Raw genomic sequence first — 19,311 nt, 5'->3', positions numbered from 1 at the left:
TCCCTTGTCCCCTCCACCCTCTAATGGCAGTAAGTGAATCAATGAAAGTACAAATTATTTTATCCCTGGTCCACCCCGAAGTGTTAAGGAGCTGACAAAATATCTAAATTGTTTACAGGTTAGAGTGACTCATGGGGAGAACTGGCATTTTATAGAGTTAATAAACCAAGCAGTTAATATGTGAAAATGAAACATGAAGAATTTAAATAACTTGTAAAGATATAATGCAGCAGTCTATTGATACTATTTTGAATAAAAACAGAAAACATAGACCCCTCCCCCCACAATATAGATATTTCCATCGACACAATGACAAACATCTAAACATCTAGAATCACAAAATTTTAGCTTCAATGTTTCACTCTTACCTAGGATGTTGGCAAGAATTGAAGCCAGTCATGGAGCATAACCTGCTACATGTTCTCAGCTCTACTCCTTAACAGTGGCAACATGCTGCAAACCTTGATTTTGTGCTTGATGCATACCCTGTCTTAGGTGAATTAAAGATGTTATGATTTGTTGTTCATCATGTCATTTTTCACCTTTTTCCATGTGATAGATTTTTTGGAGTGGGATAAGAGGAAGTTCTGGTCTTTGTAAATGTACACCATCCCTTTCTGTGGATAAAGTCATTCAAGCCGGAAGATGCCTTGAAAGCTCATCTTAGGCTGTCAAGATAGTAATATCCACATTTGATAAATGAAAGGATTATGGCACAGAGAGGTGTGATTTGTGCAGGATCACACAACTGGTTATAACTCAGGTCTCCTAATTCCTAAGTATGTTGTTCTTGAGAAGGTCACCACAGCTGCCTTAGTTATTTAACAAAACTTTTTCAAATAACACATATGGACACAACTCCTGTGTTAATTATCTTTCTTTGCTTAACTAAGTTTTACATTCACATATACTAGCTATTACTTCCTTTTCTGTCCACAAATTAAAGCCATATCCTCTCTTTATTTTGGTTAGATCATTCATTACCTGCAGGGTACTTTAGGTACATGAGATGATTGTTAGTTTCATCCTGTTCTTTAGTTGTTTTTACTTAGTGATTACCGGCAATTTCACCATTACTAAAGGGCAGGATTTCATTGTTTATTTTGGCAAATTTTCTTAATGGCCTTAATCTGCTGTCAAGTCTATAATGTGTTCTTCAACTTTCATGAGAAATAAAAACTTTTACTGAAAGAATCTTAATGAAGTGTTGGTCTTTAAGTACTTAAAGAGACTAGGATTCTTAAAACCTTTTCATCTTGTGTGTTTTAGTGCCTAGAATTAGGTCATTCTTACCCACTTGGTTAGTTTTGCAAAGCTTTTCTATTAGCTGACCTAATTCTTATACCTTCTCCTTTTAAGAAGACAGACTTTAGCTTCTGAAATATTAGGCTATTCAGAGCTAACTTCAGATGTACCAAGACGTGGCAAATTCCCCTGTGGTAAATGCTCATTGGTGCTGAAAATTTATTTGCAAACAGTTCCCCCACTCTTTATCTCTGGTATCAGACATTTCCAGGAGTTGATTTGCTCCTTTGAACCAAAAACATCAAATCTTTAAAAGGCACTGTCTACAGCACTAATAATTTACTAAATAACAGTAGCCTACTGGGTAATGGAATTACACTCTTCAGGGTCAAGGACTGGGATTCTATGTGCTTGGGTACTGGAGTAGGGAACTTCCCATCAGTCTCTGTGGGACGTGAAAATGAAGGAAAAGCATAGCACCCCAAACTCTGGAGCTCCAAATCATGCAGGTCTAATTTTCAAAAGTCATTTTGGTGAGTATCTGTTGGGTCACCAAAAGTAAAGAGATTCCAAGGCAGTCATCAAAGCTGTGGAGATATTAAGTACTGAAAAATCACAACATGGCTAATCGCTTGAAAGACGCCTGGCTCTTTGTAGCAAAATATTATCTGCCTACCTGGCTTTGATGCCTGAATGAGTGATGGTAGAGCAAAGGCTCTTGGAGTGTGGGGCAGGTTAGCATGGGGAGTGTATGGCATGGCTCAAAAATCTCAGAGCCTCAGTAAGAGACTGTGAGGCGTGCCCAAGCAACATAAAGGCAAGGAGTTAAAAATCAACTTAGTCAGCTTTAAGAGATTTGTTTGTGTCCATCTTGCTCCATATGCAGGATAAACCTAATTGTACACAGGTGAATTCAAGAGTGACTGCATACAACATTCTAAGAAAACTGATCAGTGAGTCCTGACTTCCTCCTCGAGATGACTTCTGATGAAATGATAATGGCCCGATTGAGAGGACATTTGTAGGGTTACCACAGCCTCTCAGTGGCTCAGCTCTGACAACTCCTTAGCATAATGTGTACATATGAAGGGCATGCACACTAATAATAGCTACTGGGGCTGACTGGCTTTTTTACCCTTCTCATTGCAAAATTATTATTCCAGTTATCTTTCGTCAATATTTCAGCCTCGGTTGACTGCATTCAACAGTGAGTTCACAGAAAGTCATGATCTGTGCTGGAGTTCTGTTTTCTGACATACATTCATTAGTAAAAGCAATAGCTCCCCAGAAAACAAGAGCCAAGAACAACCATTTCCCTGAATATCCATTTTATTTATGAATTTCAATATTTCTATGATAAATTTACCTGATACCAAAGGAAGAGATTAAAAGAAAGAGTTGGGAAAATGCAGCCTCTTGCTTTTTTTAAAAAAATAAGAAATTCAATTTATAGAATACATGCTGGGCCCTATTATGCACCAAGCACTATGATATATGTTGTGAGGAGTGAAGAAATGAATTAACCACTATTCCTTCTTTTCAGGAGCTTTTATAGATGGAGGAGGTGGGTTCTTATGATACAATTTGAAGAGAAATAAGATAAGCAACTATAATCCTAGAGTGTACAACGAAAGTATGATGTAAAAAGATATTATTTGCATTCTTTTTTAATGAAGTCATTAATTTAGCAACCACATACTAAGGGCCTCTACTTTATAAGCCAGAAAGAAAACTAAAACAACAGAGGGACTTTGAGAGCAATTATATGGATATTTTTAAGAGTTGCTCTAACTTGCTTAATCTTGATTTGGCCTTTCAAAGGTAAAAGAGGATTTCAACTGGATGTCCAGTAACTTCAGAGGTATGATACACTGTGGCCTAGATTTGAAACAGAGGAGTTCCATTTCACTTTTGGTTCCCCAGCAACCATGGCCATTTGGAATCGGTGGATATTTCTGGCTTTGACCCACCTCTTACCTTTTGTTCTTTATGAGCATGAAAAGAGTGAACAGACTGAATGTAGCAGAAAGTTAGATATAACACATTTCAGAAAGTAACCAGACCTATTCTAAAAATATGTTCTGTTTTGAAGAACACTATAGTTTGTCACTCAGGTCACTGTTACTCAGATTAACACTGAATTTAAGCTCCTTAAGGTAGGTCTCTGTGAAAGCTAAGAACTTTTTTTATTCCCCTGGTCTCAATTCTCAGTGAATAAAACATGGAGATTTTTAAAATATATACTTTGCACAGTAATATGCAATGCAAAACCTACCAAATTGTTTTCCTTCTGACTAGTTGAGTCAAAAGTAACAGTGCAGAAATACATGTTTTAGAAAAGTACTCTTATGTTCATGTTTTTGTGCCAAAGAGTTATGCGGCTATGTGTTTTCCTGTGAGTCGGGGTGATGGCAAGTGAAAAAGTGTGAGCTTAATGATCTATCTCCTCATTTAAAGGTAATCCTGGTCCTGGGGTGAGACCCATAAGGCTAAATTACTGATAAATACCAGAGTGGTCTTATATATTTTACCTTCTATCACAAACAGATAAGTGCTTCATAGTCTTTGCTGGCCAATCCCAGTGCAGATATCTGTCCTTGCTCTGATTTGGTCTTTCTTAGGAAAAGGACAGAATTAACTTCTGAACTTCATGCAAACAACTCAAAGATTTACCATTTATAACAGCTGAAAATGTAGAGCTTCTGAAGTTGGGTAAGGCATAGATGTGAGGCCAGCAGAAAATCCCTGTGGATGCTAGCAGTCTTGGTATACTTCGTGCCTGCATTCCAAAGGCCCATTTTTTTCAGCCTTGCTTAGTTTGAAATGATACATTTCTATCTGGAATCCCTCCAGGATGTCCAGTGAGCCCATGGACAGCCTTGATGAATATATATTCCTATCTATTTCTTGTATTTCCTCTCCACTCCCCACATGAACTGAATATTTCTGGTCTACTCAAGATGAGACTAGATCTCACAAAGAGCTGGATGCCAAGTTAGAAGAAGGCCTTATGCCTTTGTGGTAAAGACATCTTCACTAGCAGTGGCTGTTGTGTGTTGCCTACTTCAGGTAAATGTCATCTTGAGTATTGTTTTTCAAATTGTGAGTCACAACTCATTAAGACTCTGAAATCAGTTTAGTGGACATCAACAAGCATTGAAGAAGGAAGGAAGGAGGGCAGGGAGGGAGGGAGGGAAAAAAGGAGGGAGGGATAGAGGAAGGAAGGAAATAGGATAGACAATATTCAGGTGCAATGCACATAATAAAATATCATGAATTTTATATAGGGGTGTGTGTGTGTGTGTGTGCATACTCAGTTATGATGTAAAATCTATTTTTTACTGTGGGACCTAATTAAAAGGGCTTAATAGCCACTGATGTAATGTAATATATTCTAGGCAACATATATATGGATCCCATACCTTTGAGTTTTTTTTTTAATAAGAAGGGATTGATGTGCAAATACTGTAAATAAAATAATCATGCCAAAATGATGTTAAGATTTATATTTATTTGAATTACCTCATAAAATATCAAGCAGGACTTTTTCTCATCATCCAGGCTTCTTATTTTCTTTCTCTTCTTTCTCTCTCTTTCCTCCCTCCTTCCCTTCCTATCTTTCAAAAAAAGTGATCCAAATATTTATCATCTAAGAATAGTGTTTTTAATAGTAAAAAATGGCTAACATTTGTACACACCCAGTGAGCATTTTCCTATTTAGGAATCATTCTGATTTCTGCAGTTTCTATTCCAAATAAGATAAACTGGACAACATTACGGGGAGAATGGAGGTAAGTCATGCACTAGTGGGAGTGAATATTGGGTTCAATTTCCTCTGTTATGTTTCATGACTCTGAGCTACTGAATCTGTGAATGAATGACCTTTTAGCTTTACACTCTGTTTTCCCTTTACTAGGTTAAATTGCATTATTGCAGTATATTCTTTCCAGTGGTGTGCCATAAATCTATTCATATTTTAAGAAGGAGCCCATTTCATGATATATTTACTCGACACAAGCCTGTGATTAGAGCAGTTTGCAAAGATTTGTTCTCCTTGATTTTTTTTTTCCTGAGGTAAAACAGCAATCTGGAGAATAGTTAATGGAGTCTGTGACTCAGATCATCTTTTGCTGTGGTTCGTGTCTTGTGCCCTGCATGGGTGTCTGGTTGTTTTCATAGAAACCAAGGAAAGCCCTGGAAAAAATGACAAGAGTAGGTGTGGTTCTCAAACTAAGGGATGTACCAAATTAAGTTTCAGTTTAGAGTTATTGTATGTTAACAGTTACGAGGATGAAAAACAGTTTTTGCTTTCCACAGAATTAGTGTTTAGTTAAAAAATTAAGTTCAGCTTGAAGAATAAGTGTTTTCTTATACAATGCTTTCTTATACAATTCTTTAATTCAATTTGGACTTTTATCTTTGAATGTTAGAACCCCGGAGCAAAATACTTCACCAAATAAGGGTAAAATAAAGTTTGCAATTGCAATTATAAAATTTATAAAGGATAAAAGTTCACCATAGAAAATAAGGAGATGATGATTAATATCATTTATTTTATAATATGATTTGATGCAAGATTCCCTGAAATAGTTAGCCTGCTCTATTCATTTAAAACAGGATATGTTTGGCCTGAAACGTCTCAGAAACAATTATTTTGTATGGCAAGTTCCAGCTTAACAGATTTGTCCTTCATGACTTTTAGTCATATAAAAAAAGTATCTTGTGACATTCAGGCATCAAGTAATTTGAGATTAAATCCAAGCAATATACCTTACAAAAACAGAGGCAATTCCTAGAGGTAAAGTGATACTAGGTTTAACAAGCCTGTAAAATTACTTGCATTTACTGGTTGGATTTAATTTTCTAAGACCACACAGTCACTGACATTTAATTATTGGTTAAATGCTTCTTATAGAAATTTAGTTCGAAGGTGCAATTGAGTTCTGTTCCTTCATTGATATTTTCAGATAAGAACTTCCAGGAGCCAATCTGCACCAAGTATAACTATTATGACATGCATGGAGATTGGTAGCAAATCATTGCAAGTCTAAAGACTCTCCTTGCTGCAAATGCTTGATTACTGGAGTTCACAGTTCAACGTATATGAGTACAGACACCTTTTGGAGAAAGGAACCAATTTGAGTTCAGTTATTTATGTTATAGACTGCTAAATTTGTATATACCCACATTTAGAACAGAATATTTGATTTTCACATCAATACAAAAGTTCAAATTATGCTTCATGACTTGGATGTTTTATCACAATTAGGACTGCAGGTGGTGATCTTTGCAAAAAGCTTTTGTCTCTCATCTTTTGCTTGAGCCTGTTATGCCCACTAAGGTGGTAAGTGTATCAGACAGTCTGCATGTCTTATTCGATTTTTGACTCCATGCTGGGTAAGAGTCAGATCTTCAAATGTCAAGTGCCAAGGGAACAGACATGATGAAGACAATGTCAACCAGAACTTGTGGAACCATCTCTGTCTAGAAAGTAATAATAAAAAGCTCTACATTAGAGCAGTGCTTGAATCAGTGGCACAAAATTTACTAAGAGATTTTGTCCCATTGGAGGCTCACAGAAATCCTCTGAGATGGGAAAGTCGAAATTTCCATTTTATAGATGAGGAAAATGATCCTTGGAGATTTCATGACTTTGCAGAGATGGAACCTGCATTTTTGTTTTTTTTTGGCAGCTTCATATTATTAGTCTGTGCCCTTGCACTATTTCATACCTATAGGCCTGCCAATATTTCTGAACAATGCTAATTATCCCTTAATCAGGAAGCATGAAGCCAGAGCAGAGCTGAGAAAACAAAGGGAAGAAGGGCAGTTCAATAGTATGTTTTCACTTCACTCAAATCTTCTGGTTCTGGTGCTTATGTGGTGATCCCATTTGTAAAGAGGATTGTGTCTGCAATTGAGGGTGGTTTTCAAAAAAAAGAGAGGAAAATATACCATGATCTCCCCACTGAAAATAATTGCACCATCATTCTTTAAAAGTACTGATGGTTTCACAACCACCTTGGGATGACGTCTATTTCTCTCATCTTATAACAAAAGCAACTTTCCCTGGATTTTCTTTCTTTTATTCCTCAGAATGATGCCTTCCTTCACAACCATCCCTCAGATGTTGCTGTGGCCACACACACCCTTTCCAACAACCCCACAGGCTTTCTTTCTTCTTGAATTCGACCCTCAAACCGTGACATGGACACTATTCAAAATGGATGCTTACACAGCACTCATTTGGAAGGTTGTGGAAGTAATTAGTCATTTCCCAATTCTGCTAAATCTGGAAGCAGAGCGGCTGGCTCAAAGACACGATAAACCTCAATCTGTTTTTGCTGGATGCAAAATCAACTGAGAAATGATGCCACAACTGAAATGGCTTTTTGGGTTTTTTTTTGTAAACTCATTTTCTAAAATTTGGAAATGCCAACAACTTTTTTCTTCCCTTGCAGATTTTTATATAATGCAGTCCTACAGTCCATTGGTGGTTACCCTCTGTAACTCTAATTCTACTTCTCAAAGATTGTTGATATCCATTTAGATAGCAAAATCTCCAGCACAGCATAAATTTGGGCATAGAACCAAGATTACAAATTTCTGAAGGACACTCAGTTTTGCAAAACATACCTGTAACACTTTCTAGTTTACCTACTCCCCTCCCCCAACCCTGTTTTGTTCAACTTTAAGTTTTTACAAACCCAGAAATTTTCTTATAGTTATTTATGAAAGCTCACAAAAATTATTACTTCAAGTCCCTAAATGTTGGTTCACCTGAGTGTATAAACTAAATTGATCTTAATGCACTACCAAAATTTAAGTCTGGTGTTTTTTCTAAATAATGATCACAAATTTGTCAATTTGTACATTCACATTTGTCTATACCTATCTGCAGAATATTCAAAAGAACAATATGTAAAATTTCAGAATCCTTTGGATTCTAAGTGGAGGAAATATAAAAAAGTAATCTATCATCAACCCTCCTCACTTCCTTTCTAACATATTGAACAATCTCTGTTTATATAGACAAGTTACGGATCTTCACTATTTCTTTTGTCTGGTGATACTCACTTTTGCAATAGAGTTATTTGCAAAGTCAGAAAATTATATTGATGCAAAATGCACATTTTCCTTTATCCTTTTAAACTGTTCATTTCTATTTATGCCGAGCAAAGTTAGATCCTTCAAACATTCAAAATTACTGTTGGAATTTTGTCTTTAAATCATCCCTCAGAAATAGTTTTCCTGCACATTTTTACTATATTTCCTCACAAGTGAAGATAGCTATTCCCCATTGTAGAATTTTAGCCAAAGAATTAGAGGAGACAACCAGAATGAATATATGATTTAAATAATGCTTCTCATTCCCACAAAAATATTAATAAACCATTTATTGATAATGGTCATGCTTCTAATGGTTAAAGTGAAGCAGAGATCCTTTTGTATGCATAGAAATCTTTCTGAAAAAATTGTTTAAACATCATTAGACTATCTGTAGTGTAGTTTTTTTTAAAAAAGTTATTTTAATGATAGCTATTGGTCTGTTTTCTTTTCTTTTTGTATCATTTAATAATTAAATAATATTTAACAGTTGGGGTTCACCTGATATGAAAGCCTTAAAATTTCTTATTTGAAGAGCTATTAGTATCTTTCCTAATGAATTCATAGCATAACACCACAGAGCAGGAGTGAAACTTAGAGCTAATTTTATCTATCTATCTATCTATCTATCTATCTATCTATCTATCTATCTGTCTCTATCCATCCATTCATCCATCCACCCACCTACCAATTGTCTTCTGATCTATTACTTTACCGATCCACCTAATTCTCCCATTTCTTCATGCCACAGAGGGTTTGGTTTCTTTACTTCTTCATTTACAATGAGGAAACAGAAACTGAAAGAGAAATAACAGACAATGCTACAGAGTAGATAGCTAGAATTAGAATCAAGGTCTCCAAATTCAATTATGCTACATTTCATCAATTCTAATAAAGTAATTTGAGTACTTCTGCTTTTCTGAAACAAACAAACAAAAATTTGATTTTCAGGAATCTACATGTAGACAGAGAAGTTCATAAATCCTCTTTTCCTAATAAAAGAATGTGATTTAGAATACGGAGGCAAGGTCAACTCCTAACTCTACACATCCAGGAACTTTTTTTTTTAATTCTAAAAGAACAGCATCCTTTAGCTGTTTCAGGTGTCTATTTTAATCATCTGGTTATGTAAAACAAACCCGTTGCCTTTTTTTGCATTGTTATGTGGAGCTACATCTATTATTTTTCAAAAGGGTCAGGAGAATTGTTTAATAATTTTATTCTAAGGAATAATTTTCATTACGTTTTACTCTAACTTAAAAAATGATCTTGGTTATGGATTGGCAGGAAGGATCAACAAATACACATAACTCCCCCCCCACCCCCGCTATGAGATTAGTTTAATACTTCATGTAATTAACCTAGGAGAAAAAATATTTACAAAGGAGACCCGACCTTGCAAAACAGGAACAGATGCAGCTTCCGGTGGCCGCAGAACTTAGAGCTGAGAGATGTGGAATCGGTGTTTCCTCTGTGCGTGCAGGTAGAGCCAGGCCAAATTTGAGCTCAATTCTTATGACAAAAATGCCTGTTTGTGCACAGGACTTTCTGAACCATTCAGGAAAAAAAAAGACAGTCTATTTGCTTCTATTTAAGGGAATGTTTATAAACATGGTGTTCTTCTCTTTCTTAAATTAAACTGAGCCATGGGTGGGGCCACAGAGGAAGAAAGCACGGTCCACACCCAGGTGAATCTAAATACTTCTATCTGCAGTTTTCCAGTGTCTCAGAAAATCATTTCCTCAAACTCAACCCCCAGACTTGAATTTAACGTCCTTTCCCATGAGCATGTCTACTACTGTCTTTGATCTGAGGAGCATGATCCCAAATCCATTTTCCTGCAACCTGAAATACCTGTCCTTCTTAATAAAAAATACCTAAGTAGACTGGTTTCCAGCATTTTATAGTTTTTATTTTAACCCAGTTTATAATGCTGTATATATATAAATTAAAACAGATTTGAACATTGGACTCTGGTCCTAAACATCTAATCAACACTGGATCTACATAGCATCTATCTATAAATAGTTATCCCTGATCAAGCACTTACTTTTGAATGGATTGTTTTATCATTAGTCCATGGGCTCACATTTAACTGAATATACGTTTAAATTGAACATACAGTTAATTTGCACACACACATGCATTTGATGTCCTGATTTAATAGAACATACATATCCTTTAGAATGCATCAGAAATCACCAAACTATATTGCAAACAATATGAATTGGGGGGCATTTTTAAATAGGAAGCAACTTTTGCCTATCCTTATAACAAATACGGAACAGGTGTCTGTGTCTGTATTCTAAGTAAGCCACAATTCTTGTGCACAAGTTGCTGTCTCTCTGTCTACTAGAGAACACAGACAAGTGAGACGATGACTACTACCAAGAATTGAGGGCATGATGGCACAAGTTTGTAGCAAGGCTGGATTTCTTGTGATCTCTCACCCACAAAGCTTCTCTCCTAACCTAGGACAAACAGGTCTGCCAGGCATGAAAAGGAAGGCCTTAGAATGAGTGGCCAAACTTCCAGCTAAGTTACAAGTGTCTGCAGGCAATCTTATCTGAACTGTTTTGGGGTGGGGGGACTCCTGTTGTTGTCAGCTCCACAATGAGAGATCCTATTTTGAAATGATCCCAGTGGTTTGATTTTATTTCTGATTTCTTTGGAAGCCCTTGCTGCAAATGCTATTTTTAGCAAATTTTAATTCTGTTTTCAAAACTGAGGTTATTTTTTCAAATCTGATCACGTGTGTGTGTGTGTGTGTGTGTGTGTGTATAAGGAATGCCTTATCTTTCTCCTCTTTTTTCATTGTCTTCTTTATTCAATACACTCTCTATTTGCAAAATGGTTTGTATGTCTACTTTTTTTTCCAGTTATTTTGGGAGAAAGATGACAATATCCTCCACCCAAATCCAGATGAGAAAAATGAGGCACAGAGAGGGATCAGCCCCAATACAAGTCCGTGGGTTTGCGTGTGGAGACCTAGGGTCCTTGAGGGCTGGGGGTGGGATTCCCTTCCCTGTCTTCCTCACCTCCCAATTTTCCTAGGTGTCCTGTAGCTGCTGCTACTCCTTGACTGGTGGCAGAAGTTAGCCGTGAGAGAAATTTGAAATTTTGGTTCCATCTCATTTTCCACGGCAGTGAAGGATGAAGCCAGGGAACCACTGTCAACTCTAAGGAACTTCCTTGGGATCAGGGTTTCTGCTTTCAAATTTGGATTTCTGTGACAAGACATAACACTTTTCAAAAGGGTTTGAAATATGTCCTTTTAAATGACATCTTCTGGAGAGAGAGATGGGAGGGGAGGGAGAGACTCTTATCTGTAGCACGGCTTCTGCCAGAATAGTGTTAAAAATAAATGTTTATGAGAAGAGACTGACATTAACAAAATTTTAAAATGGTTGTTTACTTTTTCAGCTGCTTGTAAAGTAAAATGCACCCTTCAGTAGGAGAAAGCCTCTCTGTCCCTGGTCTCAGACTGGATTTGTCCAGGACAAGCCCTGCGCTGAGCTCAAGTTGATGGGCTTTGCATTCTTGTTTATTGGGTATTTATTTCTTCCTCATGTACAGGCTGTTCAGGGAAAAGACACTGTGCCATCTGAGCCATACTTTTCTCAATTTAATCTCCATCCCAATGCACTCTAAAGGAAGAACAGAGCCAAAAATCTAAGAGTGAGAGCGAACCCACTGTAAACCATTTGTCTTCAAAGTAAATTCACGGCTAACCATTTCTGAGACTTGATGTTTAGTCCACTTCTGTCCTAACTCATTTTTCTATTCACATACTCCACTCCTTATTTTTTACTAGTATTCCAAAGAGAACAAGTAAAATATACTATATTAAAGTGAGAAGGAATTTTGGGGGGAGATAACTGAGTCCAATCAGTCCATGTTTACAGATGAGAATAACCAAAACCAGAGAGGTCCAGAATTACTGAGGTTTGCAGAGCAGATTTGTAAGACTGAGGACCCTACCCCGCCTTTGCAGACTTCCAGTCTTGTGCTTGTCCCTTAAACCACAGCCTCCTATCTGCAAATCACAAGGATGATCACTGTTAAGAGCACCAGGGGTTTCATGAGGAAGCCTGCTCAGTTGAGGTTACTCTAGTCCAATAGTAAGTTATGTGTCTTGAATGGACCATAAATTTGCACTAAAAAGACTCTCTTCACTGTATCATCCATCCCTTAACCCTATAATGGCTGTAAAATTAATTCATATCCATATTCTTTCTCATTCAATTAAAATAACTAGTAATTCCACAGGACGCAGGTGCTGCAGGAATGATGTGGGCACAGGGAGGGCAGGATTTAGAGAAGTTATAATTTTCTCTCCCAATTATAGTGGCTCTAGGGAAGAACTGCCAAAATCTGGAAAGGAAATGGCATTTTTTGGTTGTGAATATCTAAATCTATGCTTGGAGAAGAACTTCACCTGCTGCTCAGGCATTCACTGTCATCATAGAGCAAAGTTTCCTTCAGCCTCCCACTTCCAACACTTCATCAGAGTCTAGCAGCAAGAAATAACACAAATTGTGTACCTGACCCCTAGATACCTAAACACTAGTTAAACATTCGGTACCATTTTGGATATATTATGTCCCTCAAAAAGCCATATTCTTTAATGCAATCGTGTGAGGGCAGACTGATTAGTCTGTTGATTAGGGTGGAAACATTTGATTAAATTACTTCCATGGAGATGTGGACCCCGCCCATTCAGGGTGAGTCTTAATTAAATCACTGGAGTCCTATAAGAGAGCTCATAGACAGAAGGAGCAGAGAGCAGCTGAGAGAGACATTTTGGAGAAAGCCATTTTGAAACACAACCTGGGATCAAAGGACCAGCAGACACCAACCACATGCCTTCCCAGCTGGCAGAGGTGTTCCAGATGCCATTGGCCATTCTTCAGTGAAGGTATCCTCTTGTTGATGTCTTAGTTTGGACACTTTTATGACCTTAGAACTGTAAATCTGTAACTTAATAAATCCCTTTATAAAAGCCAATCCATTTCTGGTATTTGCATAATGGCAGCATTAGCAAACCTAACACATTCCTTCCTTTCTTTTCCTCAATCTGGACTTCTCAAGTTCTATTTTGGTTCCTCATTTCTGTGAACTCTCTCCTCCAATTCAGTAATTAATTGAGAGTCAGCCTAAGTCCCCTTGCTGGGTTTGCCTTCAGTGATTGCAGTTTTAAAATTCTAACTTTAGAAGTCTTCCTAGAAAATGGAAAATGACAAAAGAGTTGCGCTTCATCATGGGGTGAGGATCCTTGGGATTTTAATGCAGTTCTGAGGATCCTATTTTATTAAGTGCTAGCTAAATGGCTGTGTTCTTAGCAAAGACAAAATGAACCAATTCGATCCCAAACTATATAGCTCCATTTCTTAAAGTCTCAGATAGAGTTTCACTTTCACCAAGCTGAAGTGAAGCCTGAACAGTGATAGAATCTTCACCAACTAGGAAATGCAAGGAGTTTTTAAACAAGTAATTGGCTTCACAATCCTCTCCAAATACAGATCCCCTTTTAGGCATAGAGATGGGGGCATGCACTGAGTATTTTCACCATGGTTTTCAGCTTGTTCGTCGATTTCATCCCAGGCCAAGAGGATGGAGAAAAGACACAGGATGAATAAAGTTGTTCCCTATAGTTGATGCTTTCCATATATTCTCATTTACTCCTCTTGACAATTCTGTAAAGTATGCATGATATTAAAAAAACAGATCAAATTTTATTTTAACAGAGCAGGTAGTACAAGATCAAACACTACCATGAATTAAATAATAGCTAGTGTCAAAGTAGAATTATTTTTTGGTGTGGGGGAAAGTGAAACTTACCATCTACACTTCATCATCTCCCAATAAAGTACTGACTTTCATTCAGCAATAGCTTCTCCAGGTTAGAGCTGCTTCTGATTAGCCACTTGCTTATCTCTCTTGGCACACCTTACCTTAAGTAGTTGCTGTCAGCTGACTTTTTCAGATGAGGAAACTGCTGCTCAGAGAGTTTCAGCATTATTAGTAGATCCCTTGATACTGAGGTTACAGCCTGTGACTGGCAAAGACAATCCAACTCCATGGACTCATGTCCATTGTAAAAAACATGGAAAGCACAAAAATGTGTAAGGAAGAAAGCAAAAATTCACTCATTATCCTACAACCTGAAGTCACTACTCTTCTCTTATTTTGGTGCATTTCTTTTCCAAATATTCACCATGATAAGCACATATACACTTGTATATTCATATTTAATATAATTTGGTTCATACACTACTCCAATGTGTAGTTCTGTGTCTTGATTTTTCACTTGATATTAAATCATAAGATTCCTTAAGTCATTGATTGAGAAATGTTATTAGCCCCATTTTGTGTTTGAGAAACCCAAAGCTTAGAGAAGTCAAGTCACTTGTCATATCACAGAGAAATAATAAATCCAGGATTCCAACCCAGGCTGTCTTGGTTTGAGCTGCTATGACAAATACCACACACTGAGTGGTTTAAACAATAAGAATTTATTGGCTCACACTTTTGGAGACTGGAAGTCCAAAATCAAGGTTTCTGCCTGGTCATGCTTTCTCCAAGTGTGCATTGTTTGGAGATGCCCATCCTCCTTCACTGGCCATCTCTGACTCTGAATTCTCCTACGCCTGGCTCCAGCTAACTTGCAGTTGCTACGTCCATGTCCAATTTCTGTGGCTTATAAGGACTTCTACCATATTGAGTAATAGCCTGCCTTCATTCATTTTGGCCCCACCTTAACTAATAATACTGCCTTCAAATTCCTGTTTACAAATAACAGTATCTTCAAAGGTCCTGCTTACCAAAACAACAGGTATTAGAATTTGAACGAGCCTTTTGGGGGTAAGATGTCTGAGATAGGCTGGGACAGTCTGAGATTGAGGAAATGTCATTTAAACTGATACGTGAAAGGAATAGGGGATGAAGGAGGGGCTGTAAGAGAGGTGAGCCAGTCATAGGAAAGGGGCTTGGCACATTCCAGGAATATAGCAGAATGCCCATAACTTCAGGGCAGAAATGCCTGCCCGGGATCACTTAAGGATTCTTAGTTCTTGTCACTAAACTCTGGTTTTAGCAAGATTCTATGAAAGGAGTTTAACTTGGGGGATATGGTACAGGTGCAGAGGTAGCCCTCAGTTACTGCAGCCCTGTAAGCTAAAAGCATATGGCTAAGAACAGAGTCCTCATTGTTTTGAGTCTTAGGGCTGTATTAGGCAAAAGTTGTGGGAAGCGGGGGCAGGTTGCAAAGCAACTTGGGTAATATCTCATGTCGGCTCTGTCCCAGGGCCTCAGAATTTCACTGCAGAGGTAGTATGGGATACAGAAAGAATCCTGGACTAGCACAACTTGGATTTTTGTTCTGGTACTGGAAGGAATGAGTGGTGCAATAATGTTCACAGCACAACCTCTCTGGATCTCAATTCACTGAACTCTGAGAAAACATATTGGTAAATTCTAATGAGTGCTTAGAATGTCCTAGCCACATGGTATGTACTTCAGATTTTTATCTTATTTAATATTCACCACCTTGTTATGAAGGGGATGCTACTGTCATCCTTATTTTCCTCATAAAACAAATGAGTCCTAGAGAGTTCACATTCAGTAAGTGGCAGTGCTGGGCTTTGAAGCCAAGTTCAACTCAAATCACATGCTCTTAATCAGATGGTTCAAAAAGTCCCTTTGGGCATGTTTGATTCGATTCCAAATTAGAAAGCTTCCCAATGATTCCTCTCTTTGTGAGAGGTATTTTAATACTGCCGAATGCTTTTCAGTCAACTGGTAACCTGGGAAAGTGACCCACTCCTCTTTGTCTAGTTTTCCCAACCTTAACAAGAAGACAGACAGGTCTCTCCTGAAGATTGGCAGGAAAGTTGAAACTCCTCAGAGAGGCAAAACCATGCATTCAAAAGTGCTACTATTTTTTTTTAACAAAGGATAGATAAACTCATGGTGCCCATTTAAAAAGGTTAAATCCTATACAGCCAGGCCAATATTTGTTTAACTACACTAAGTGAAATATGATTTGGCTGAGCGACAAGGGAGGGACTTTTTATTTGATCTGATTTTACACAAACATTTCTGTATACAGAGAGGGCAGGAAGGTTCCAGAGCCTTATCATAACCATCATTTGATGTCTGCTCAGAGGATCCTTCATCTTTTCTCTAAATGTCATTTCTTAGATGCTGACTTAACAGGTCCATATTGATAACCCAGGTTTACTCCATATCAGATGCACCCAGCCATGGACACATATCTGCAGACCTGCTTTAGGTAGACATTTTGACTGCTCAAAGAAAAGTTTGCAAATTAAAGAAAAACATGTACATTAAAACTCTCTGCAGTGGAGAGACTATTTAGATATTATTTTAAATTATCTAATGAGAAAAGCAGAGGCTGGAAGGGCCTGTCAATCTTGCATTCTGTGCTATTTGCCTTGGTTGGATGCAAAGCCAAATGAAAAATTATTCATCTCCCAATGACTTGCAGGTTTCAAGGGTTAAGATGAAATGAGCACCTGTTCCAATAAACCAGCACTCAACTCATCAGAATGATCAGTTAGCCCACATCTTTGTTTGTTGTATTCCATGTTTAGAAGGAAGAGCTACATCTAAAGGAAATAGATCATACTAGGGGCTGATCTAAGAAACCACATCAAGCTATATCCCACAGTTGTTTTTAGAATAAACTCCTAGTATACATCTAATTTATATTGATGAGATTTATATTCAGAATGATGACCTAAATTATAGTCTGCAATCATTAAAGAAATGTTCAATTAAGCTTACTGACTTCTGTTTATTGAGACAGAGAAAAGTGAAACAAGCTCATATTTTATAAAGATCTTCACAAGTAAGTGGAAATAATTCAGTAATGCTTATTTAACTAAAACTTTATTGCTATTTAGAATACTTCACTCCATTAACCTCATAAGAAATTAAAATTGGAGAGACAACACAGAGCTTTGGTGCTTGGCATAGCTTAAGAAGCCTCTAAGTATGTTTAGTTGGAGTAAGAAGGCATGAAGAAGAGGAGAAAGAAGAAGGAAGAGAAAGGAGAGAAAGAAACAGAGGGAAAAGAGAAGAATACAGAGAAAAAGAACAAGAAGAAGGAAGAGGAAAAGAGAAGAAGACAAAAAATAAAAGAGTCTTTGGTGTGCAGGAGCTTACAGTTGTGGTATTATAGCTTGCAGATGGTGTTATATCTATGGAAAGGGTTCAAGCAATTAAGATTAAGTAGCTATAGTTGGTTTAGGTGCCTGTATGCTAGAGTTCCAGTCTATTTATTAAACTCATGCCAGAAACATAGCTCTCAGATTATAGTAGTTAATAGCTTTGAAGTCAGAGATCCATGGGTTCACATCTATATTACATCAGTTACTAACCAGGTAACTTTGGCAAGTTACCTAAACTAAGTTTACCTCCAGCATGGGATGATGTGAGGATTAAATACAAAATGGATGTAAAGGGCCCAGCTCATAGTATACACAGAATAAACGTTAATTGTTAGCTAGGAAAGGGATCTAGGAAGTCCATTTAAAGTAAGGAAAAAAAAAAAGGTGTCAAAGACTGCTGGTTGCTCTACTGTATCCATTAAACCTTTTGCCTTAGTAAAAGAACCTCAGTTTTGTAAGTTGGCATTCTGCCTTACCAAAGGCAATATTTCCCAAACCTTTTTGTAGCTAGATATGGCCATGTGACCAATCCTAGCCAATGAGCCATAACTTGAAGTTTTGCATAGACCTGTTTAAAAGAGGGGGTAAAACACCTTCCCCTTCTGCTTTCTTGCTGGTTGCAGTGTGGAAATGATGCCAGAGCTCGAGCAGTCATTTTCAGCCATGAGGTGGAACGCTAAGAATGGCAGAGTGGCCAGATGAAAGAACCTGGGACCCTAATGATCAGAAAATCATGTTATACCTGCCTTCACTCCCTACCTTTGAACATCTTAGCTGTGTGACGGAAATAATTTTCTCTCTTTTCTAAACCATAGATTTATTTTCTGTTTGTTTATTGTATTCAGCCAAATTTGATCCTAAATGATATTCAAGATCCCTGAATTGGGTGTTTCAACAGAATTCAGAAACCCCAGAGAGCTGGAATCAAGTTGCTAGGTGGAGAGTAGACTCAGAAAGAGTAGAGAAATCTCTAGAGAAATAGGGTGGAGCTAGTGGTGGATTACCATAGGAGAGGGGGCTATTCATGAATTTCTCATTCTGAGGGGCAAACCCACTCTGCTCAGGGCTGACTTCAAATTTCCCTACAGAATTCTTTGTCTTAGAGACCTGTTTTAGACTCCAGGGCTGTTTAGAGCATGACTAATCCTATTTGTAAGCATGCATGGAAATCACCTCTTCCAAAGAATAAAAGCAAACATGCGTTTCTGTGATGTGAAAGTTTATCTAGAACATAGGCTTTTGTGGCATCTGTTTGTAAATGATGGGAGAAAAGAGTACATGGCTGAAATTTTCCAGATTGCCACTGGTTATTTTTTTCCCTATCTCTAACAGTGATTCTCAAACTTTGTTGAACATTGGTTTCACTTGGGGAGCTTCTAAACATCCAAAAACCCAGGTCATACCTCATACCTATGAAATAAAAATCATAAGAGGATGGAACGTAGGCAGCAGTAGTTTTTCAAATTCCCCAGGGGATTCCACTGGGCAGCAAGTGTGAGAAACAGTAAATTAAATTCTTATTACTCAAAATGTGGTTGCTGGAGCAGCAGCACTGGGAGTTGGTTAGAAATCCAGAATCTCGGGCCCCACGTTGGGCTGACTGAATCAGAAACTTCTATTTTAACAAGATCCTTAGGTTATATGTATACACATGAATGCTTTGCAGCTCTGATCTCTATGGCATTTGCTGCTTCTACACCTATGCATATGGAGGTTAGCCAAAACACTTCTACAAACTGGTAGATCATTTGTTCCCAATGCCTGA

Source organism: Choloepus didactylus, chromosome 5, assembly GCF_015220235.1.
Source record: "Choloepus didactylus isolate mChoDid1 chromosome 5, mChoDid1.pri, whole genome shotgun sequence".
Classification (NCBI taxonomy): domain Eukaryota; kingdom Metazoa; phylum Chordata; class Mammalia; order Pilosa; family Megalonychidae; genus Choloepus; species Choloepus didactylus.
The sequence above is the reverse complement of the archived record's forward strand: the minus strand, read 5'-3'. Positions refer to the sequence as shown.